This window comes from Pan troglodytes, chromosome X, assembly GCF_028858775.2.
Source record: "Pan troglodytes isolate AG18354 chromosome X, NHGRI_mPanTro3-v2.0_pri, whole genome shotgun sequence".
Lineage (NCBI taxonomy): Eukaryota > Metazoa > Chordata > Mammalia > Primates > Hominidae > Pan > Pan troglodytes.
The window spans coordinates 40,270,976-40,296,329 of record NC_072421.2 but is presented as its reverse complement, the minus strand read 5'-3'; the positions used below and the strand labels follow the sequence as shown (position 1 = coordinate 40,296,329).

General features: G+C 49.2%; 1 pseudogene; it reads right to left on the bottom strand.

Annotated features, from left to right (window-relative positions):
* Nucleotides 1-5,127: 5,127 nt before the first annotated feature.
* LOC129138670 (small ribosomal subunit protein uS17-like) overlaps nucleotides 5,128-25,354 on the bottom strand; it is a 44,256-nt pseudogene continuing 24,029 nt past the window's right edge.

Genomic DNA, 25,354 nt, shown 5'->3' with positions numbered 1-25,354 from the left:
CCCCACCCCTGCCAGTCTTCACAGCCCAGCTGCCAGACACGTGACTCTGCCCCGACACACATTTCTGCCCCTTCTGGAGCCTGCTAAGCCCACCACCCCACTTGGAGACAGCCTTCTTTTTTTTTTTTTTTGAGACGGAGTTTCATTCTCACTCTGTTGCCCAGGCTGGAGTGCAGTGGCACGATCTCAGCTCACTGCAAGCTCTGCCTCCCAGGTTCACACCATTCTCCTGCCTCAGCCTCCTGACTAGCTGGGACTACAGGCGCCCGCCACCACGCCCGGCTAATTTTTTGTATTTTTAGTAGGGACGGGGTATCACCATGTTAGCCAGGATAGTCTCGATCTCCTGACCTCGTGATCCGCCCACCTTGGCCTCCCAAAGTGCTGGGATTACAGGCATGAGCCACCGCGCCCCTTCGGAGACAGCCTTCTTGAGGGTAGAGGTCTCCCTAGAGCCTGCAATGGGGCCCTCTGGGGTCCTGAGGACACCGACATGCCTGCTGCCTGGGTTGGCAGCTGCTCACCATCTTTGCACTATCTTCTTACTGACAGCCCCCAGGTGACTCAGAACGTGTGGTTGACGTGGAGCCACTCAATTTCCTGCCTCGCCTCTCCTCTGGCCTCCTGGCTTGCAACCAAGTCTTCCTATCTGGGGGGTTGAGGGTGCTGTGGCTTCACACTGGCTTTCTCAGCTCCTCCCTCTCCTGCAGGGACTAGGTTGGCGGATCAAGGGAGGAGGAACAGTGGCCCACATCCCTTCCAGTGCAGTGGGAATGGCACTAGATTGGAGATCTAGGCTGTCATCCAGGCTCTGCCACTAACTGGCTCCTGAGACTTGGTAAATCCCTTTACCCCTGGTCACAGTTTTCTTATCTACAAAGCCTTCATAGATTGAGGCTTTGTAATGCTCTAGTACAGTCATGTGTCACTTAATGAAGGGGATATGTTCTGAGAAATGTTTGGTTAGGGGATTTCGTCATTGTATGAACATCATAGCATATATTTCTATGAGCCTATGTGGTATACTACACACTTAGGCTACATGGTATAGCCTGTTGTTCCTAGGCTACAAACCTGTACAGCATGTACTGTACTGAATACTGCAGGTAATTGTTATACAGTGGTATTTGTGTATCTAAACATCTCTACACATAGAAAAGTTACAGTAAAAATACAGTATTATAATATTACGGGACCACTGTCGTATATACAATATGTTGTTGACTGGTACGTCATTATGTGGTGCATACTTGTATTTATTGAGTGTCCACACTATCCTGGGGTTAGGCTCTTTGGAGGATCCCAAAGAAATTATATCATTTAGTGATTTTTCCATTGTGAACCCAACCCAATTCAATATTAGCAAAAGGGGAAATTGATTGGTTTATGTTACTGAATGGTCCAGAGGTAACCTACTTCAGGTATGGCTTCATCTAGGGCTTAAATGATGCCACCAGCACCCATTATCTGCTCTGTTTCCTCTGGATGGGTTTCATGGTTACACACAGTAGTGGTTCCCTGCCCCCACCCCCCAACCCCATCCAGATTCCTGGAACTTCCAGCCCCCATTCCTGCCACCTGCCCACCCAATTGTAGCTGCTCTACTCTAGAACTCACATGCTGTACAACCAAACCCAGCCCAGAAGAGAGACCCTGTGTTCCAGCATTCCCATCAAGAATCCTGATATTCACTCTGATTGGACCAATTTGGTCATGTGTATCTTCCCTTTTGAATAAAGCCAATCTGGTTGATCCCTAGAGCTGGGTGTGCAGCCAACTCCAGCTCCCTAAACTGCCTGGCTGGGAGAGGGAGGAAATAGATACTGGCCACTTGTGTGTGTGTGTGTGTGTGCGTGTGTGTGTGTTAGGATGGGGGTGGCTTATTCTCAAAGATCTTACTCAGAAAGGAGGCTGAGGCAGGAGGATCACTTGAGCCCAGGAGGTCAAGGCTGCCATGAGGTGTGAATGTGTCATTACACTCCAGCCTGGTCAACAGAGAAAGACACTGTCTCGAAAAAAAAAAAAAAAAGCGAATTTATGATTTACACTCAGGATGCAGAAAGCATGACTTGAATGATCCTTCCTTGTGAAATTTGACAAAGGGAAAACTCCATGTGAGTTCAGGGGACAGGGAGGGCTTCTTGCAGAGGCAAGACTTGGATGCTGAGGAGAATTTAGGCAGAAAGAAGCCTGGGGTTGGGGTAGACGAGGACCTTTTTATGTGTGATCTGCAACCCTGCAGCTTCTCCCAGTCCCAGCACTATATCGATTGCAGTTTGAATAGGTTGTAATTGTGGAAGCAAAGGAAAAACCCTGTAGTGGTCTTATGTTCTGAATTGCATACGCTGAAAATTCATATGTTGAAGTCCTAACCCCTCAGTGCCCCAGAATGTGACAGTATTTGGAAATGGGGTCTTTAAAGTGGTAATTAAGTTAAAATGAGGCCATATGGGTAAGCCCTAATCCAATATGGCTGGTGTCTTTATAAGAAGAGGAAATTAGGACACAGACACACACAGAGGGAAGACTGTGAAGATATACAGCCAGAAGACAGCCATCTACAAGCCAAAGAGAGAGGCCTCAGAAGGAACCAACCCTGCTGGCACCTTGATCTCAGACTTCCAGCCTCCAGAACTGTGAGAAGATAAAATTCCATTGTTTAAGCCCCCCAGTGCATGATACTTTGTTATAGGCAAAGCCCTGGGAAGCTGGTTTTCAAAAGTGACCATGAACCCCACCTTTCTTTGCCCTTTCCTGGGAGGCTGACTCTGCTCCTCACACAGACCGGCTATGCTCCCAGCAGGATGCCATGGTGAGGGGGTCTCTCCTACCCCCACCCCCGGTTATCCCATAGCTGACACCTTAACTGCAGGGGCTTCACCAGCAAAGCCCTCTTAGATACTGAAAAGTCATCTTCATCCTGAAGTTCCTTTTGGTCACTTGCTTCCCACTGTCTCTAAGAATTAAACCCTTGCCATCTCCTCACAGTGTATACTTTGGCAGAAGATGAAGCCAGATTCAGTTATTTTTCTTGAAATAGGAGATGGAATTTTCCCCAATGTAAAAATAATGGTGCCCAATTCTTGTGGGAGGTGGACGGGGCTGGCGCTGGCACTGCAGGTCTTCCTTTCCCTCAGAAATAGCCCCACAATGGCCTCATTTTCTAAAACTTGCAACTCAGCAAGTACTTCAGCCTTTAGCAAGAAGAATCCACTCTGCTCAAGTTGAAAAGTGAGAGATCCATTTGTCAATGTAGGCAAGCAAGCACTCAAGTAGTGGAAATTGAAGAGTTCCCCCAGTGCCCGTCCACCGGCCTTGGGGTTCAGGCATATCACCTCGATGGATTCATGGTCAGAGACAGAGATGTACACGTGGGCTTTAGCTTCTCCTACACCTGATGGGGACGTTGAATAAAAAAGTGGGATATGGGGGTGCGGAAGGTAGATGGTGTTGGCAAGTAGCAAGTTTGGAGGGGGAGGGGAGGAGCCCTGGGAAGCCAGGGACAGTTGAAGGGACTGGGGACAGGCAGGAAAAGGCCTGGAGGGAAGGGAAGCATTTTTCTCATTGGCCACGGACAAGGTGATCCGAAGACCCTGGATGTGAGCAGGTTTTTTTTTTTTGAGATGGAGTTTTGCTCTGTCGCCCAGGCTGGAGTGCAGTGGGCGTGATCACGGCTCACTGCAACCTCCACCTCCCGGGTTCAAGCAATTCTCCTGCCTCAGCCTCCCGAGTAGCTGGGACTACAGGCACGTGCAACCACATCCGGCTAGTTTTTGTATTTTTAGTAGAGACGGTTTCACCACGTTGGCCAGGCTGGTCTCGAACTCCTGACCTCAGGTGATCCACCTGCCTTGGTCTCCTAAAGTGCTGGGATTACAGGCGAGAGCCACCGCGCCTGGCCAGCAGGTCTTAATAGACTTGACCCTCATATAACAAGCCCTGCCGCCCTCCCCACAAGATCTCAGAGCAGACTTCAAGCCGACATATCTTGCCTTAAAATAACAGAGGAGGCCCAGGCTGTCTTTTGCCCTCATCCTGGGAGAAGGACCTGTAAGAACTAATTTTTTAACAGAGTGATAAAAGGTAAACAAATCAGCCTGTTTGGGGGGTGGGGGTGGGGGAGGAAAAGGGCAGTGAGAGCTTATGGGTAGTGGGGTGATTGTGAGTTGCTCTCTTTACAATGGGAACCGGAAAGATAATCTTTCTGGAGCATTGAGGGCTCCAGTTAGAATCTTCCTTCCCTGACAAGGGGTTTCCTTCCATTGTTGTGTGGTCTTGAGGCCCCCTTCCTTAGCTCTTGGGGGCAGGCAGTAACAGTGGAGGATATGTACCAAGGGTTGAAGAGTTGGAGGGGCTGAGCTGGAGATCTGGAGGAGGAGCCCTGGGCTTCACAGCCATCATGGGGGCAGGGGAAGCTGCAGGGCCTCTGAGAGGCATCTTTGAGATTTGGGGGCTCCTACCGTTCCTAACCCCTGCCCACTCTCACTCCCCAGCGTCTCTGCACATTTCCAAAGACCTCATTCAGACCCCGCTGCTCCTCCCTCCCTTCTTTCTTCCCCCTTCCTCTCTCCCTCCACCTCCTCTCCTCCCACCTCCTGCCTCTCCTGGTCCTGCCACTTCCTTGTTTATCCTACAGTCCGATGAGGGGAGAGAGCTGCCTGCCTCAGGAATAAGTTTCCTGGTAAATTAGCTGCCAGGATTGAAATCCATTTTGATTCTGCCCATTATTAAGTATTGTTATTTCTACTGTTCATTACCAGCTTGTTTTCTTGATCAACTCTTGGGAACAAAGGCTCTTCAAAGCATTTCCCACAGGGGAACCTGTGTGGCCATCACCACTGTGCCCCAGTCTAAAGTAACCCGCACTGACTACCGTGCCACGTGGAGCTCTTCAGGGCCCAAGCAAGGAGCAAGGTCTTTTCCTTGCTGGCTTGGGAGAAGGCACAGGGCAGGCCAGATGATGCCAGGCTGAGGGCCTCCCACTCTCCACCTCGACACCCTCCCAAGGCTGCCACCCTGTCTAGAGAAGCCACACTAGGAAACCCATTCTTACTGTTTTTTTTTAGGTGGGGGAGGGGCTGAGAAAATAACTTTATTTCATTGTGGGGAGTGGGCAGACATCCAGCCTCAGAACTTCTGGAACTGCTTCTTGGTGCCCGGTGGTCTTGGTGACCTTGAGCACGTTGAAGCATACCATCTTGCTCAGGGGCCAGTACTCGCCCACCGTGATGATGTCACTGATCTGGATGTCCCTGAAGCAGGGGGACAGGTTTACGGACATGTTCTTGTGGTGCTTCTCAAGGTGGTTGTACTTGCAGGTGTAGTGGAGATAGTCTCGGCAGATGACAGTCCTCTGCATCTTCATCTTGGTCACCATGCCAAAGAGGATCCGCCCTCGAATGGAGGCATTACCAGTGAAGGGGCATTTCTTGTCAATGTAGGTGCCCTCAATCGCCTCTTCAGGTGTCTTGAAGCCCAGCTTGATGTTCTGTAGTACTGCAGGAGCTTCTCCTTGCCAGTTTCTCCCAGCAGGAGCTTCTTCTTGTTTTGAAAGATGGTCGGCTGCTTTTGGTAGGCTCACTCCGTCTGTAATTCATACTCAGATCTAAGCCCGGGGTTATTTCAATTTATATGCTCTAGAAGGCCTCCCAGGGCCTGCAGAATTCATCCTCTAAACCAGAATCACCCCTCTCACACCCCAGACACCTTTCAGCGAGGATCATTCTCCAAGACCCAAGGTCACCCACCCAGGATTCACTCCTTATGTAACTCATAAGGATTCAGAATTAAATACCAAAACCGCAGGCTCCTTGGATTTGCCCTTAGGAGTCAGTTTCCACAGGATTAACCCTTAAGACTGGAGAACTCCAAAAATACCTTCTTAAACGTGGATTTTAAGACGGTAACTCCTAAAATGCTGGAGCCTCCACTAAAGTGCGGAGCCCCCAGGATTTAGGAAGCACTCATCTAGATACACCCAAAAGCATGCACCCTCTGCCCCAGTTAATCCCTAGGAAATCACCAACGCCTGGAATTAACTCCCGAAATTGGGCGCTGGGCCCTGCCCTCCCAGACGTGCCCCTGAGGCCCGGGGCGGACCCCGCAGCCTGGGCTCCAGCCCCAAGCCTGCACCTGAATTCCATTCTTACTTTTTAATGTTGTACTTGAAAAACAGTTAAGCTATAAGCACAGTAAAGTCCACCAATCTTAGGTGTACAAGTCTATGACTCTTTACATATGTGCAGACCCACAGTCACCCAGGTTGACATAGAGACTATTTCTAGCACCTGTCCCAGAAGCTCCCTTGTGTCCCCTCCCACTTTCTATCCCCCCAAAGGTAACCATTATTTTGACTTGTAACAACATAGACTTGATTTGTCTGTTTTTTTGGAGACAGGGTCACCTGGGCTGGAGTGCAGTGGTGTGGTGGTGCAATCGCAGCTCACTGCAGCCTCGACTTTCTGGGCTCAAGCCATCCTCCTGCCTGACTCTCCTGAGTAGCTGGGACTACAGACTCGTGCCACCATGCCTGGCTAATTTTTTTTTTTTTTTTTTAATAGAGACACAGTCTCACTATGTTGCCCAAGCTGGTCTCAAACTCCTGGGCTCAAGTGATCCTTCCATCTTGGCCTCCCAAAGTGCTGGGATTATAGGTGTGAACCATCGCGCCCAGCTGATTTATCTGTTTTTGAACCTCAAATAAATAGAATCATACAACACATATTCTCGTGAATTTGGTTTCTTTTGCTCAATATCATCTGGGATATTCATCCATGTTGTTATATGTAGCAGTAATTTGTTCTTTTTCAATGCTGTATAGTGTGTTATTGTATGAGTATACCATGATTAGTTTATCTGCTCTCCCGTTGACAGGCATTTAGGTTGTTTCCAGTTTCAGGCTGTTGTGAATAAAGCTGCTACGTGCATTTGCATGCAGGGCTTTTGGTGCACACAAGCACTTGTTTCTCTCGGCTGTATATCTTGAAATACAATTGCTGGGTCATAGGATATTCAATAAAGCCACGCCTGATTTCTCAAAGCGCAAGCAAAAAGAGGGCAATGGTCTGAAAGATAAATGATGATATTTCGGTCATTATGTGGGAGGGGAGATGCTTTTACTCGTGTGTGTGGTAGGTGGTTACAAATATGGCCCCCAAATGAGTTATACGTCCTGATATCCACATCCATGGGTAGTCCCTTCTCATGTTGAGTTTAGCCTCATGACTTTCTTTGGCCAATGGAACATCAGCAATGGCATGTAAAAGAAGAACATCACAAAAGCACGATGCAAGCATGATTTGACAAGCACTTGAGTGTTGAGGCTTCCCTACTGCTATAGTCTGAACGTTGGTGCCCCTCCAAAATTCATATGTTGAAACTGAATCCCCAGTGTGATGGTATTAAGAGGTGGGGTATTTGGGAGGTGATTAGGTCACAAAGGTTCCACTCCCATAAATGGGATGAGTGCTTTTATAAAAGAGGCTTGAGGGAACCTGTTTGTCCCTTCTGCCACGTGAGGACTCAGGGTAAAGGCACTATCTATGAAGCAGAGAGCCCTCACCAGATATGGAATCTGCCGATGCCTTGATCTTGGACTTCCCAGCCTCTAGAACTGTGACCACTAAATTTCTGTTGTTTGTAAATTACCCAGTCTAAGGGATTTTGTTATAGAAACCAGAACAGACTAAGTCAGTACTACCATTACCAACCAACGTGTCCTTTCAGGCATCACTTCCACTCTTTGAGCCCTCTTCCTTTGTTGCAACCCATACATGGGGGCAATTATAGTGGTCCTGACTTCACAGAGCAGTTGTGAGACTGCTGAATAATGCTGGTGAAAGCTGTTTGAGCCGGGTAAAGCATTGTGCAAGTGCAAGGCAATGTGGTGCTGTTATCTACAGGAACTGCCATCGACAGGAATTGTTTTACTTTGGGGTAACGGGTTTTGAGTTTTTCCAGGTTGCTTTGCTTTCTGGTCTCTCTCCTTAGCAGTCCACATAAATTTGGAGTGTTCAGGAGCGACAGTGGTCTCTGGAAGCTTTTTCTCACTATCTCCATCTACAGGGGCTATTGTCTTTACACGAGGCTAGTGGCTTGTTTCAGGAAGAACAGTTTGAGAGTTGGTCGCTTTCCCACATGAAACTGAATCATATTTGTATGTACCACCAAAGCTGCTTTTACATTCAATTTCCTCATGTGTGGAACCAGTGGTGGGTTCTTAATTGACTGCCTGAGGGCAGGCTTTAGGAGGCTTTGTGATTATGTGTAAAGTTCTGTGGAAGTGAGTGCACGCATGTGGACATACCTTATGTGTCCACACGTGTCTGTCTTGTTCTGTGAAGAGAGGCCTTAGGGTCCATCAGATCATCACAAGTGGACTCTGGGAGATTAAAAACCTTCAGGATTAGGTCTTCAATGTGAGACGGGGATTTTATGACACCAGCAAGAAGCTCTTGGTGTTAAGAACTATTGTTTTAAAAAGGAAAACGACCCAATGTAGCTACTACAGCTAGACTCACAGCGATGCAGAAGTGTCAGCAGGTGTGTGCAAGGCTATGTCCCTGTCAGAATGGATGTTCCTCCCTCCTGGCGGATCCAGATGTGGGGACTTCACGCCAAGCTGGAGACGTGTTTTGGTAAAAAGGTAGTTGCACTCCCATGTTATGTTAAAAAGTATAGACACTACAGAGGGAGGATTATTTTATTCCCTTTTTTCTTTCTTTCAAAGACTCAATTTCCCCTCCCTTTTTAAGGTACAAACACCAACCTCACATTAGAGGCAGAAGCGTTGAGCATTCAAAGTTAAACTGGGAATTTTGACTCAATGGACCTTGACAAACAAACAGCTCCAATGGAACTCTTCCAACAATGGCTGCTCTTTTACTTTTATTTTTATTTTTTAAAGTAATGCCAGTGATGGAAGGGGGCGTGTGAAATTAAACAAATGATTTCTCAGTAAACGCTTTGCTGAGAATTATCTGTCAGGGGCAACCCACACACAATCTATAATAAAGAGGATAGATTTAGGGACCGAGTTCCTCGGTGTACTTTGGAGTCCCTGCTCACAGTATGAGCCTGTGAACGCAGAAACAGAATAGACTTGTGCAGCGGCGTTGACTCTGGGTTGCATAACATGAGGGAGATTGGGCTGATCAAGCGCGCATAACTGATCCTGCAGGGAGATGCTGCTTGGTGATTGTTGTGGCGGAGAAAGAATTTTATCCTGAGATGAATGGTGCTTCCCTATTCAGGGACTGTTCCACCTGGGGGTGGGGGCATTTGGAAATAGGGGTGCATTTTTGGCTGTCACAATGACTAGAGGGTGCTACTGGAGTTTAGCAGGCAGGGGGCCAAGGACACTTAACATCCAACAATGGGGGAGGGACTGTCCCACACAATGGGGATTTGTCCAGGCCCAAATATGAATAGTGCTCCCATTGACAAACATGGCTCATCGCTGCAAAGAAAGTTCCAGGTGTCTTTTCTAAAGAACCAATTGGTTCATTAGAGACTAAGAATGGTTTTTCAAGGCGACCCAAGGGCTTGGGGCAGGGATTACTTAGCGTAAGAGAGCTGGTGAACTTATCGAAATCCTGTGCATCCTGCAGCCCAACAAGGCTGGAGAGGAGATGCCCGGGCACCTGCTTTAGGTCTGGCAGAGGCCACCTGGAGGGAGATGTGAGGGTCAAAGGGGAGGGGAGGGTTGTGTTGCTGGGTAAGGCAGCCAGTTACCACAAATGGAGAGTGAGAAACAGGGCCCACGGGTGGCAATAGCCCCCCCAAAAGTGACACAGCTGGAAAGTCAGAGGAGCGTGAATGCCCATGACAGGGGATTTAGTATGGGGCACAATCAAGGGGTTGCCCCAGAGGAAAAGGCAGAGGAGACCTTTCTGGAGGCCAGGCGGGCCTTGACTAGACAGAAAAGGGGTCTGCTGCTGACTTTATTCTCTTCCACCCCCTGCTTCCTCATGGGAAGAACCTGGCCTCTGGCTCCGCTGGTACCCTGGGGGAGCCCAGGGCAGTGAGGAGGACTTGGCAAAGCCGGGCACCTTGCCATGATCCTGCCCCCTCCTGGCTGTGGGAGTTGCCTCTGGAAAGTGGGTCCTCCATGCGTAGGAGGCACCAGGGCATCCCGAAAGCTGCACCATTTAGCCATCCCACAAAAGGAGAGGCAAGAGGATGTTGCAAGCCCAGCCAACTGTTATTGTCTGCTTCCTGCTCATCCTGTGTCCCACAGCTCTGTGGCTGGGCCAGGCCAAGGGACTTTAAAAGCAGGTATTGAGGTCAGCCCTTAGCCAGCGTTTTGTCTTCTGCTAATCTGTGGTTTGCAAGGCAAAGGCGGGAGATGACAGTGGCAGGGACAGATCTCAAGCGCCTGCAGAGGGAGAGGGAGCTGACTTTCCACAGGGGCTGGGGGAGGGGACCTGGCCCAGCTGCTGACATTTTTACAAAACAAATAAGTGTGAGGCTGTGCTGGTGACCTCAGTGTGATGGAAAAAGATGGTCAGCGGCGTGTCTGCCGGAAATGGCGTGTTTCTCAGCCCACCTGTTAGGAAGCAGAAAGGCAGATGTTGAGTCATATCATTCCAGCAAACAGTTATCAAGTGCCAACTGCATGCCTGGCATGGCCCCGTGCATTTGATGTGGGTTAGCATATTTAATCCTCCCAGCCATCCCAGATGGAGGGCTCCAGTATGGTTTCCAGTTCAGAGATGAGGAAACTGAGGCAGAGGTGTTGGTTTCCCCATCCAAGGCTGGACAGCTAAGAAGTGGTGGGAAAGGGGTGTGAATCCTGGCAGGCTGGCCCCAGAGTCTGTGGCGTGAGCACCAGCACCCAGGCTGGCTGCCAGGAGCCTCAAAACAGGTCCTGTGAAGGAGGATTTTTGTGTACCTTGTGTGTGTGCGTGTGCCCACGCAATTGTGTTTTGGCCTGTGTTCCAGTTATCTATTGCTGCATAATGAATCACTCCAAAACGTAGTGACAAAAAACACGACTACCATGTTATTATTATCTCTCACTCTTCTGGGGGTTGACTGCTCTTAGCTAGTTTTTTTTTTTCTCTCTGTCTCTGTTTTTGTCTGTCTGTATCTTTGTCTCTCTCTCTGTCTCTTTCTCTGTCTCATGCAGTTGCCTCCAGACTATACCTGGGGCTGAAGTCATATATTTTTTAAACTTTTATTTTTATTTTTAAATTTTTTTTTGAGAAAGAGTCTCGCTCTGTCACCCAGGTTGGAGTGCAATGGTGTGATCCCGGCTCACTGCAACCTCCACCTCCTGGGTTCAAGCGATTCACCTGCCTCAGCCTCTCTAGTAGCTGGGATTACAGGCACCCACCACCACGCCCAGCCAATTTTTGTATTTTTAGTAGAGATGGAGTTTCGCCATGCTGGCCAGGCTGGTCTTGAACTCCTGGCCTCAAGTGATCCACCTGCCTTGGCCTCCTTAAGTGCTGGGATTACAGGTGTAAGCAACTGCACCTGGCTTCTTTCTTTCTTTCTTTCTTTCTTTCTTTCTTTCTTTCTTTCTTTCTTTCTCTCTTTCTCTCTTTCCTTCCTTCCTTCTTTATTTTATTTTATTTTATTTTTTTTTTTTGAGACAGAGTCTCCCTCTGTCGCCCAGGCTAGAGTGCAGTGGCATGATCTTGGCTCATTGCAGCTCCCACCTCCTGGGTTCAAGCGATTCTCCTGCCTCAGCCTCTCGAGTAGCTGGGACTACAGGCACCTGCCACCATGCCCAGCTAATTTTTGTATTTTTAGTAGAGACAGGGTTTCGCCATGTTGGCCAGGCTGGTCGTCTCAAACTCCTGACCTCAAGTGATCCGCCCGCCTCTGCCTCCCAAAGTGCTAGAATTACAGGCATGAACCACTGCACCCGGCCTTTTTCTTTTATTATTTTTAAATCTGCGAGGGCCTCAACTCTCTGTGAATGAAGCCCAAATTTATTCTGGAGTCACTTCCATTGACAATAAGACTCTAAATGAGTAAGGACACAGAGCCTTGCCTAATGGCCTCTGTTCTGCCCCCATCAGAGTTTCCCTGCTGGGCCAGGCATTGAACTGGGACTTGGGGATACACAACTCCTGCTCCTGGGCAAGACAGCAACTACCAGCCATGGGAACAACATTCTCCCAAACCCCTGTCCTGCAGAAATGTTGCCTCTGGTTTCTATAAGCTTTACCGGGAGGAGGCCCTAAGCACAGGCAGGGAGACAGTGGGATTATCAGACGTTGAGAGGGTCATGGCCCTGAACTGTTCTCCCCATCCTGGTGTGAACCTGGCCTTCTCTTTCTTGGTACTTCATTGCTATGGGTTGAACTGTGCCCCACACCCCATTCATCTATCGAAGCCCTAACTCCCAGGACCTCAGAATGTGGCTATATTTAGAGTTAGGGCCTTTAAAGAGGTGATTAAGTTAAAATGAGGCCATTAGGGTGGGCTTAATCCAATACAACTGGTGTCCCTAGAAGAAAATTTGGACCCACGAGAGACACTGGCAGGGTATACGCATAGAGGAAAGACCGTGTGAAGACACAGCAATAAGGTGGCCGTGTGCAAGCCAAGGAGAGAGGCCTCAGGGGAAACCAAACCTTGATCTTGGACTTCCAGCCATCAGAACTGTGAGAACATAAATATCTGTTGTTTAAGCCACTCAGCTTGTGGTCTTCTGTTGCAGCAGCCTGAGGAGACTGATACATTCGTCCTGCATCCCTGTGACAGAATCTTCCTTTAGGTGAGGTGACCAAGGTGGGCCCAGGCCTCCAGAAGTCACTTCCTAATTACCTAGGAAGGGGAGGGAGAACCTCTCCCCATCCTGTCCTGGCAGCACAGAAGGCTGCTTTGATTTGATTAACTGATGGTCACCCACGGGACCCTGGACTTGCCAGTGAAGGGTCAGCTCAGGATAGGCAGGAGGCTGGCACAAAGTGTCAGCCTCTCTGGGAGCAGGCGAACACCAGGCAGCCCTCAGCCTGGCCCCAGAGGGGTTGTGGTCTGTGGGTGTCCCCAGGCCTTGTCTGACTCACACAGCTCCCTAAATGTCCCAGGTCTGCCCCTGGGGGTGTGCAGTTTGGCTCCAGCTCTGTCAACACTCTGGAGTTGATGTAGGTACTGAGTGACTGGAAAAGCAGCCCTGACTGCAGCCACCCAAAGCCCAGCCCACTCCTGGGTGCAGGGCGGGCAGCCCTTCCTCCTCCCTGGGCTCTGTTTCCACCGCACATGAATCCTGGGCCCGCCTGGCCCCGACGCATTTTTTATTTTGCTATCTATATTCTTTCCATTGTCCTGATGTAAATAATTTAAACTGACATAGAAAGAAAGGGCAGGCCTTGCTATAAAATGGAGGCTGTCAACTCCCCGAACCTCCATTTCTTTTCGCCTCCTGTGCTCATCTCTTCCCTGTTCTGTTCGATTTGCCTCGTTCTAGAACCTTTCTCTAGTGCTCTCTTGTTTTTGTTTTTTCGTTTTTTTTTTTTTTGAGAAAGAGTCTCACTGTGTCGCCCAGGCTGGAGTGCAGTGGCGTGACCTCGGTTCACCGCAACCTCTGCCTCACGGGTTCAAGCGATTCTCCTGCCTTAGCCTCCCGAGTAGCTGGGATTACAGGCACACGCCACTATACCTGGCTAATTTTCATATTTTTAGTAGAGAAAGGGTTTCACCATGCTGGGCAGGCTGGTCTCAAACTCCTGACCTCAGGTGATCTGCCCACCTCGGCCTCCCAAAGTGCTGGGATTACAGGCATGAGCCACCGTGCCCGGCCTCTAGTGCTCTCTAGCTCCACACACATGCATGCATGCACATAAACACGCCACACACGTGCACACACACACCCTTCTCCCCCTCCCCCCAGGTGTCAGTGAGCAGAGTGTGTGTGACATTGTGTGTCTGTCTCTGGGATACAGTTTCTCTCTCTTGGTGTGAATTGCCTGTCTCGTCTGCATTTCTCATTCTGTTTCTCATCTCCCTACTTTCCTTTGCCTCTCTCTGCTGTTTGCATATGTGAGGGAAAGAGCTGCTTCATTTGTGAAGTGGCCTTATTCCATGGCCTCATTATGCAATCACACAGCATGGAGCTCTCTTGGGGGTTAAGTGGGGAAGGCAGAAGACAGGGCCAGGGAGAATTCATCATCTTTCCCCCGGAAAGCTGTGCATTTTCAGAAGATATAAGGGACAAGTTTGGGGTTCACAGACCCTCAGGGGCTTTTGTGCATCACCTGGACCTTCTGTGATCGGTACATGGAGCTGCAGCTGGCCACTGGCGTTGTCTGGAGAGCAGCCCTGGCCTCTCTCAGCCTTGAACCAGGAAGCAGGCTTTATTTGTCAGGAGAGGGCATAGCCAGGATTTCCTGAAGGTTCTGGCCTCCAGCCTGCAACCCGGCACTGTCCAATAGAAATATAATGCAAGCCACAAATGTGAGCCACATATGTATTAATAATTTTAATGTTCGAGAAGACACATAAAAAAGGTAAAAAGGAACAGGTGAAATTGACTTAATCATATATTTTGATCAACCCGATGTATCTAAAATATTATCATTTCAATATGAAACCAGGAAAAAATTATTAACAAGGTATTTGACATTCTTTTCTTGGAACTAAATCTTCAAAGTCCGGTGTGCATTCTATGCTGACAGAGGATCTCAATTTGGCCGGGCCACATTTCAAGTGTTCAGTAGAAACACGTGGCTAGTGGCCCCTGTCCTGGACAGCACAGGCCCAGCCTACCAAGCCTGAGGTCTGGAAGTTCTGTTTCGGCTGTCTAAATGGCAGCAATACAAGCGCGTCCTCAGTGTGTATGTCTGATGGGAAGACGATGAGGTGATGTGCGGGAAGTTCACTGAGCCATTATTCTCCCATTACCATCATTAGCAGTAATCATCATTAATGCACTGGCATGGCCCACGTCCGGCCCTGTTGCTGCTTGCTTCCAGTTCATGCGGCATTCTGTGCCGGGGAATTGCTGACCCAGATTCTGTTTTGCTGGGGGGGCAGAGGGAGCTGAGGGTGCAGTTTCCAGGTGCTCTAGGCCTGCCTCCTGGCTGAGACCCCACCTACTAGGTGTGTGCTCCTCCCCTTTCTTTAGGTACCAGGCACCCCTCCAGCTTCTATATATAGCACTCTGTGGTGACAGCTGGCTATCTGATGACTCATTAGTCACCGTGGGCGTCTCCGGATGGAACCCTGAACATTTATTCAGAGGGTGCTTTTGCCAGTTTCTGAACGACTCCTAGTAAGTCCTGCCTTTTGGGGATTGTCTTAACCCCATGGAGACTGGGGGTTTGAAGACTCAGTGGGTTCCTGTCTGAAGGCCTCTGGGGGCTTAAAAAGTCCAGTGGGGCTTTGGGGAACTGGCTCCAGGTAAGCCTGTGAACGCAGAGGAATGCATTCTCAAACTGAGGGCTTGAGTGGTCTCTCCTTGGTCATCTGTCCATCTAAGTACCTGGCTGGCCCCAGATCGCCCCTGGAAGTGGGGCTTGGGAGATGTTAGCTCCTTTCAGGAGCTGCAGGGCTCCTCCCGTGTATTTTCTGTGGGGCATCAAAGACCCAGGGCTGGCTTTGGAGCTGGGTTTAATGTAGGCTGCTCTGCTCACCAGCTCCACCATCCTGGGCAAGTCCCTTCTGCTCTCTGGGTTTCCGTTTCCTCCTCTGTGCAATGCAGTCAATACCATTGTGGCCGTCTGGTTCTGAGGGTTGGAGGAGGTGCCGTCTGTAACAACTGTGCAGCCCAGGGGCCCCATCACTTCGGTTTTCTCAGAAGCAGCTTCTGAGACGCAGATTCATGTGGAAGCAATTTATTAAGGAAGTGCTCCCAAGAAACACGGAAGGGTATGGAAGGGCAGGACCAAGAAGGGGAGGAAGCCAGTTTCAGACAAAGTCCCTCTGCAGAAGGGTCTTAGTCCATCCAGGCTGCTGTAACACGGTACCACACGCCGGGGGGCTGATAAACCACAGACACGTACTTCTCATGGTTCTGGAGGCTGAGAGGCCGAGATCAGGGTACCAGCACGGTCGGGTTTGGGGGAGGGCCCTCTTCTGGGCTGTAGATTGCCAACTTTTCCTTGTGCCCTCACATGGCAGAGACAGGGAGAGAGAGCTCTCTGGGGTCGCTTTTTATAAGGGCACTGACCCCCTTCATGAGGGCTCCACCCTCATGACCTCCCAAAGGAGGAGCTCTGGAGGGCAAGTGTCAACTCAGAGCCTGTCCTGACTCCAGGCAAGAGCGCTGTACCTGCATGCACCCTTGCACCAGCTAGGAGCTACCGTGAGTGTGGGGATTGAAACTCCTGGGTACCTCTGGCTCTGAGGGGGATGTGCCCCGGGCAGGCCTCCAAAGAGTCCCAGGCACAGGCTGTGGGAATTAGGAGAGGGGAAGCTATATGGGGTGGGGGAAGGAGCCCGAGGGGATGTGAGTGAAGCATCTAGAGTGTCCCCACCACCCCTTTGCTTATCTGTCCTCCCACCAGAGGGGGCCAGGCCAGCACCCCTGTATGGATGGGACTGGGGCCGGGGAAGGAGGCTGGAGTCAGGAGGAGAGGCACCACCCAGGCCTTACTCTTCATATGGGTGGAACCATCCCATGAACAAGTGAGATGAGGAAGCCTGAGGAGCTTTTGGCCAAGCTTAGCCTCTGGGGGTGCCCAACACTGGGCACGGATAGGGCTGGGGCACAGACCCAATATTCCAGTACCTCCAAGTCTTTTGTCCGGCACCCAGGCTAGGGGCCCTGAAGATGCTTCACTGTCCAGCGGGATGGGGGTTGGGGAAATATTTTTGTTCTCTTCAGCTCAGCAGCCTTCTTCCTTCCTTTCATCACCTTGTCTAAGACTGGCCGGGTCTTTTCTCAAGGTCACCCCAGGAACCAGGGTTCCTTGGGTTCTGTCTCCAGCTCTGGGCACCTCTCCACCATGGGCCACCTGGCTCTTTCATTTTCTTACTTCCAACTTCCACCTTCTCTTCTGCAGCATTGAGCTGCTTTTCTCAGCCTCTCTGGACTTAAAGCAACTTGGCCCAAAGGCTGCCAGTCGCCCTTTCTCAACCCTCCAATGCTTCTGTGCCCTCTACCAGGGATGGGGCTGTGGAATCCAGAGCACACCCGGTTGCCTTCCCTAAATTTCCATTCACCAGCAAAGATGAGTTTATTTTCCACTGTCAGGAATTCAGAGTTTGAATGATTTTACCACTGCTCTGTTCTTGGTGCAGCTGGGATTCTATTTATCACTGGGTTAGGAATTTCACTTCCTGCCTTTTCCATCCCAGAAGAATTCTCTCCCCTCCCCTCCCTTCCTCTTCTCCCTTTCCCCCTTCTCTCCTTTCCTCTTTTCCCTTCCCCTCTGCCTGCTTTTCCATCCCTCTCCCCTTCTCCTCTCCTTCCCCACCCTCCTCTTCCCCCCTTTCCATTTTGTTCCCCTTCTCCATTCTCTCCCTCTTTTCTTCCCCCCTCTCCCCTGCCCTTTTCTGTCTCCTCTCCTTTCTCCCCTTCCCTTTTTCTCTCTTCCCCCTCCTCTCCCTCTCCTGCCCCTCCCCCACATACTGTTTTGCTGTCCTCAGGGTGACGGTGACTTAGGCCAGCCCTGGGGATGGGTGGGAGAGCAGCTGAGAATCCAAAGGCAGGAGAGTGCACAAAAAAGAGATATGTCGACAAGTGGCTAGGGACCATGTTCCTGCTTTAGCTACGCACTGTGTCAAGCGCTGAAAGTCACTACACAGGCAGTCATTATTATGATTTTTACCTTACAAAAAATGCTTCACCCAGGGCATGGCATCTACTTGGTATTCAGTAGCAGTCAAATTGGAAAAAGGAGGCTTTCAAAGAGTCATTAAGACAAACACTGTTTGAAAATTATACAGAAATTCTATTTAGCTATTTGAAAATGAAAGAGTATTATACTGTCTTTGTAAAAATGCTTTTTTTCCAGTTGCTCACTGATTTTTTTTCCCCCAGTTGCGGTGGCTGATTAGTGTTTTCGTAGCGTCTCTCCCAGTTCACTGCAGACCTGCTGTTCCGTGGAGTCTGGTGTTGCAAAGCTTGTTGCAAAGCTTTTGCTGAGGAACTGCGAGGGGTCTCTGGGAATCTCTCTCAGGTTGCCGGGACCAGAGAGCCATGTGTCTGGCTAATGTGACCATCCCTCAACAAGGGTACTGCTCACTGGATTTCTCTACACAGACTCCCCTCCTGAGGAACTGACTAGGCATGAAAGATCTCTCCCAAGAATTGTTTAGTGACAGCTTAAGCTAGGCTAGCCTCTCTGCCTCACTAAGCTCAGCTGAGGTCAGAGTGGTGGGGTGTGACGCCCGCAACTCCGGGCAGTTAACTCACACAAAGGGAAAACTCTCTCCCCACCTTGCCTACCTGCCTCCCTGCCTGTGGGCAATTTTGCCAATGTTTCCCATTAGTCACAAAGGAGAGGGGCAGGTGGGGACAGGGTGGTCAGTGGGGACAATCATTACACAGGAAGAAAACCAAAACCATATTACTATCTAAGGCACTGTGCTAAGTGCTGGCATTAGGGTTGCATTTGGTGAAAATCCACATATAACACAGAAAAATCTATGAACCATCTAGAAATCCTAAGTTCTTGACCCTTGAACTCCTTCTTTAAGAAGATCACTTGTTCATGGAGGGCTTCCCTGACCCCTGGGCAGGCTCCTTCCCCATTCTCTTGGCTGCTTCTGCCAGCACTTGGTGTCCTTTGCCTGAGGCTCTCTTTGGCTGCGTGAGTGGGCAGCCCTCCCTAACACCCTCAACTCTGACTGTTAGGATTCCGTAGGTAAATGCTCCAGCCTCCTCATCCTTCAGGAGGGATGATCTGAGGTGTGTTCCACACTGTCAACCAGGGGTATCCTGCAGGACCCAGCCCCATTTGCCCCAACAAATGCGGACAAATGGGTGGGAGCCTACTTATCAATACGGCCTCTGACTGCCCCCCTGGCTCTCTCTCCATGTCCTCATTGCCCTACTGACACTTCCTGGAATCACCTCCCAAAGAAACTGCTTGCACACAAAACCTTGTATGCAAGACATTTGCAATCTAAATTAAGTCTCCCTGTTCTTTCTCAGGGCACTCCCCACCCCCAGCTTAATAGCACTCATCATGATATGTAATTATGCATTTGTTTGTGTATCTATTTGTTTAATGAGGGCAGAGACAATGTCTATTTTGTTCACCACTAAATCCCTGCACATCACTCAACCCAGAGCTTAACATGTGGTAGATGCTCAACGTAAATTCTGTTGAAGGAATGAATGTAACATCATTAGAGCTTTCTAATCTTTCACCCTTTGGGGTGGTTCGAAAACATGACCCCAAAGTTTCCTGACACTCCTTCCAATGAGAAGCGGGGTCCTTCTCTCCTTGAATCTGGATACGCTGGTGACAGCTTCAACTAAGAGAATGAAAGGGCTAGGTCATAAAAGGCCACACAGCTTCTGCCCTGAAGCCCTGAATAGCTGTCATGTAAGAACTCTGACTACCCTCAGCCGGCCATGCTGAGAGGAGGCCCAATTAATATGAAGGGACAACACATAGGTGCAGAGATCCATAGTCCCAACTGAGCCCAGTCTCCAAGTCATTTCAGCCTAAGTACCAGATGTGTGAATGAAGAAGCTTCTGGATGATTCCAGCCCCCAGCTCTTTTCAAGTCTTCTCAACTGAGACCCCAGACATTGTGGAGCAGAGAGAGAGATCCACAATGCTTTGGCCCGTCCAAATTCCTGACTTATGGAAACTTCGAGCATAATAAAACGGTTGTTAAGCTGCTAAATTTTGGAGTAATTTGTTATGCAGAAATAATTGGAAGACCTTGATTGTGAGTTTATTAATTCTGCATTTATTTGAAAGTCATTTATCAAGTTCCTACTATGTGCCAGGTGATGGTTACACAGTAGCAAACAAGGGAAAGATCCCTACCTTCCGGGAACTTACAATCTAGGGGCTGCTGTTGTAACTGTATCTTGCAAAAGCCTACATGTTGCTTTTTAACAATAATGAGTAGATTTTTCTGAAACCACTTCCAGATGGTGTTGGGGGAGGGGTGCTTCCGGAGTGAGTTGCTAAGGGAAGCTCCAGGGGTAGGTGGATTAGATAACACAGACCCAGGGAGCTCTATTATTTGCTGGCTGTCAACCACCACTGTCCTGCAAATCATCCACAGACTAGCTGCACCCCCACACTAAGGGGGAGAGATTAGGGAAGCTGGGAGGTGCCATCCTTGAGGCAGAAGGAGAGGGGAACTGCTCCCCGCAGGCCCTGGAAAAGAGATGGTGCCTGCCTCTTGGAGGAAGATGGCATTGGCTTGTCCAAAGCTGGAGTAGGAGGACTTAAGAAAGCTGAGGCCACTGGCTGGCACTTCAGCTCCCTTATCTGACTCCGGGAGGCAGGTCTGGAATCAAAGTTGCCCCTGTGTGTCCAGACGTGCCTCACTCATGAACATGATTTTATGCCCCTTATGTTTCTGCTCCTCCTTCATTCTTTAACAAAGCAAGACATTTTTATCTGCCTGTCTCGACTCTGCTAAGGTGAAACAAAGAAAAGGACTCTGTCCTTTGAAGGACTAGTCATGAAGGGTGTTTTCTCCTAGGGGTGGCCTTTGGTATCAAGGTACAAACTGCAAGAGGAAGGGGAATTCCAGGAGGAAAGTTTGGGTGTTTAGCGTCTCATGTCTGCCTGGAGCTTTTCCATCCTGGAAACCTGCTTTTGTTTAACCCTGGAAGGTTCCGGGGCCTATCCAAGGAAGGGAGGCCATGTTAGGGACACTGTTCAGTAAAACAGGACCCACCTCTCCCAGCGGCTGGTGATAGAAGTGGAGTCGATGCAGACAGGCTGTGAATTGGGCTGTTTTTGTGTCAGTATAAAGAAATACCTGAGATTGGGGAATTTATAAAGAAAAGAGGTTTCATTGGCTCTTGATTCTGCAGGTTGTACAGGAAGCATGGTGCTGGCATCTGCTTCCGATGAGGGCCTCAGGGAGCTTACAATCATGGTGGAAGACGAAGGGGAGCCAATGTTTCACATGTTGAAAGTGAGAGCAAGAGAGAGGGAGGGGAGGCAGCCACACACTTTTAAACAACCAGATTTTTTTTTTTTTAGATGGAGTCCTGCTCTGTTGCCCAGGCTGGAGTGCAGTAGCGTGATCTCGGCTCACTGCAACCTCCACCTCCCAGGTTCAAGCGATTCTCCTGCCTCAGGCTCCTGAGTAGCTGCGATTACAGGCGCGTGCCACCATGCCTGAATAATTTTTGCATTTTTAGTAGAGGCAGGGTTTCACCATGTTGGTCAGGCTAGTCTCGAACTCCTGACATCGTGATCCACCCGCCTCGGCCTCCTAAAGTGCTGGGATTACAGGCGTGAGCCACCCTGCCTGGCCTAAGCAACCACATCTTGCATGAACTAACTGAGCGAGAACTCACTTATCACTGAAGGGATGGTGCTATACCATTCACGAGGGGCTATTCCCATGATCCAATCACCTCCCACCAGGCCCCACCTCCAACACTGGGGATCACATTTCAACATGAGATTTGGAGAGGACAAACATCCAAACGATATCCGGCTGAAAACACGGCTGGCACTTGAAACTTTAGAGAAGTCACCTTTTCCCTGGGCTCCTCGCTCTGGTCTCCCTGAGACTGTCACAGCGGCTTCATAGGTGCTTCGAGTTTCTTTGCCGCCCCCTGATCAGGCCTTCTGTGTTTTGTAGTAGTCGCCTTCCCAGATTTATTGAGTAGCTCAGCTGAACCAAGGTCTAAGCATTCAATTAGGTCTTGTTATTCATCCGTTCACCAAATATTTAGTGAGCCATGTGCCAGGCACATTTCTAGCTGCTGATACAGCTGTGAACAAGACAGATGAAGCCCTTGCCCTTCGTGGAGCTCACATTTTAATAAATAGTTTGGAGGCGGACAAAGAGAAAATAAACAGAGAAACACGAACCTGGAGCATTTGGCTCACAACTTAGAGTTGACTCATCTTCAGTTTGACGTCCCTCCTGCTACAAGTTCCTGGCTAACTGACATCTCTTCTCCTCAAGCAGATGCTAACTTTGAGCCCTACCACTGGTGAGTGCCCCTAAAGGCTCACACCTGTGATCCCAGCACTTTGGGAGGCCGAGGTGGGCAGATCACTTGAGGTCAGGAGTTCGAGACCAGCCTGGCCAACATGGTAAAACCCCATCTCTAGTTAAAAAAAAAAAAAAAAAAAAGACACAAAAATTAGTTGGGAGTAGTGGCTCATGCCTGTAATCCCAGCTACTGGGGAGGCTGAGGCAGGAGAATCGCTTGAACCTGGGAGGAGGAAGTTGCAGTGAGCCAAGATCACGCCACTGCACTCCAGCCTGGGCAACAGAGCAAGACTCTGTCTAAAAATATATATATATATATATTCCAGCTTCAAGATGTCCTGGCACAAGAGATCTAGATCCATGTTCTCTCTCAGTTGGCTAAGGTCCACTTTCTGAACACCAGTAGGGCCACTTTCCACTTCCAGACGTTTTCTTCCCAAGTGATTGATGGAACAGGTGACGTCATCCTCAGAGCACACCCTGTTCGTTACCACTAACCCTGACCTCTACGGGATAACATTGGCAGGGACCTTCCTACACTTACTTTAGTAACAGAGATAGATTGCTTTATCACTGGGAGTTTCCTTACTATTTTAAAAATAAGTTAGTGTTTTGGAGGAGGAAATAACATTTCCCCGAGATTTAGGGGAACACTGCAGCTAAGAAGGCCCTCTGAAATGGCACCAAACAGAAGAACATGTTAAGACACTATCCTTATTAGGATGGTGGGGCGCTTTCTCTGTCTCGTGGTTAATTCCGGGCGCTTCTCTCCTTCAGATTCCTGACTTCCTCTGGTAAGCCCCTCTGGATTAACCTGTCACACTCTGTCAGTCCTGACACAGGCAGCTCTCTGTGTCCAGGTCCTGGTGGCATTATATTATCTCCAACTTCGGAGTTGCACTATTTATTTTCCATCGAAAATTAGACCAGAAGCTTCACCGAGGTAGGGGTCGGGATTTATTTCCTTGACAGATTTCCCATCTTCTAGTGTCTAATTTACAACATGTGCAGGGCATGCCCTCCAAAACTTGGTAAGTCCTTAGCCAAACCATTTTGAACTCCCCATGTGACAGCTGAGTAACCCTTCTTATCCCTCTCTCCTTCTTCATCATCACCCCACCTTTTGCAAAGGAATTGCTGTCCCATGTCTCTCATGGAGGGGAGCGTGTGTGTGTGTGTGTGTGTGTCTGTGTGTGTGTGTGTCTGTGTGTGCATATGCATGCATGTCTGTGTGTGTGGGAAGGGGTTGAGGGTCTCCTATAAAATACATTTTTTCCTGTCATTCTCATTCATGATGCAAACTCTGTCTCCCTGTCTGTGTTTTCTTTTTCCCTGTGGGATGGTCATGCTGAGGCCTCTTGCCTCCAACAAGCTGTGGAGCAGAAAGAACATTGCTGGGAAGCAACCTACCTCCCCTACTGCCCACTGTGAGTGGCTCCAAGGCATACTCGGCTCCCTGGTTTCGGAGCTCATGAAGGCCAAAGGCTGGGGGTCTCCAAGTTCCCTTCCACTGCTTACACTTTTTCCTTTCTTCCCTCCCCTCCCCTCCCCTCTCCTCTCCTCTCCTTTCTCCTTTCCATTCCTTTCCTTTCCTTGATCTTGCTCTGTCGCCTAAGCTAGAGTGCAGTGGCATGATCACAGCTCACTGTAACCTCAAACTCCTGGGCTCAGGCAATCCTCCTGTCTCAGCCTCCCAAGATTACAGTTACATGCCCCCACACCTGGCTACTTTTTATATTTTTTGTAGAGACAGGGTCTCACTACGTTGCTCAGGTTGGTCACAAACTCCTGGTCTCAATTGATCCTCTCACCTTGGCCTCTCAAAGTACTGGGATTATAGGTGTAAACTATCGCACCTGGCCACACTTTTGTTATTACAGCTGCACTTTTACTCTGGCTCCTGTGGATGGCTTTGTGGGCTTTGTTAGGCTGCCCTAGAATCCATTAGAATGGCTAAAATTAAAAAGACAGAGGCAAGGGTGCTTGGGAACAGGAACTCTCATGCATTGCCAGTAGGAGTGGAAAATGGCCACTCTGGAGAAGAGTTTCTGATAAACCTAAATATCTACGTACCTGTGACCAAGCAATTCCACTCTTGGGCATTGAAATAAAAACCTACACCCACACAAAGATCTGTACATGAATGTTCATAGTAACTTTATGCATAACAGCCCCAAATTGGAAACAACCCAAATGTTTATCAACAGACCAATGAATAAACAAACTGCAGTATATCTAGGCAATGGAATAGTACTCAGCAATGAAAAGGAATCAGCTTCAGATACTCGAAACAACCTGGAGGAATCTCAGACATTATGTTGGGCAAAAGGAGCTGGACACAAATTACATAATGTATGATTCCATTAATAGGACGTTTAAGAACAGGAAAAACTAATTTAGGGTAGGGGTTCTCAATCAAGGGTGAATCCACAACTCCCATCCCCCATTGCGGGACACTTGGCAATGTCTGGAGACAGTTTTGGTTATTATAACTGGGGTGTGTGTGTGTGCACGCATGCTACTGGCATCTGGTGGGTAGAGGCCAGGGATGCTGCTAAACATCCTACAATGCACAGGACAGTCCTCTACAACAAAGACTCATCCCACCCCAAAGGTCAACAGTGCCCAAGTGGAGAACCTCTGGCCTATGGTGATAGAAGTCAGAAAAGTGGTTACTTCTTGGGGAGTGACTGGAGGGGGCAGAAGGGAACTTTCTGGAATGATGACTTTCTGGAATGATGAAATCTTCTATATTTATGTTTAATATGGTAGCCGCTAGGCACACGTGATTATGAAATTAAAATGAAATACAATTAAAAATTCAGTTGCTTAGACGCATTAGCCACATTTCAAATGCTCAAAAGCCACATGTGACAGATAGAGAATATTTCCTACTTTGCAGAAAGTTCTATTGGACAGCGCTGCTCCATTTCTTGAGCTGCGCTGTGTAAAAAGTCATCGAGGCATACACTTGAAATTTGCACATTTTATTGCATGCAAATTATATACCTCAATACCTATACCCCAGTGGGATGAGAAAAAGAGTCCTTCCTGCAGGTGAGAAATGGGGACACTGGCAAAGTCATAGCCCCCAAGAGCGTGACTTCTGTCCCCTGCCATGGGCCAGGCCTGGTTGTGCACCCAGAAACTGGCTGGACTGGGAAGGGGAAGGGCTGCTGAGAGTCGCAGAGGGGCCTCCCCAGGAGCAGAAAACGCCAAGGCCATATACCCTACAGGGAATTCAAGGGTTGCCCTGGCTCCCGGTAGATTTCTTAGCCGGTCAAGTGGACCTGAGCAAAGA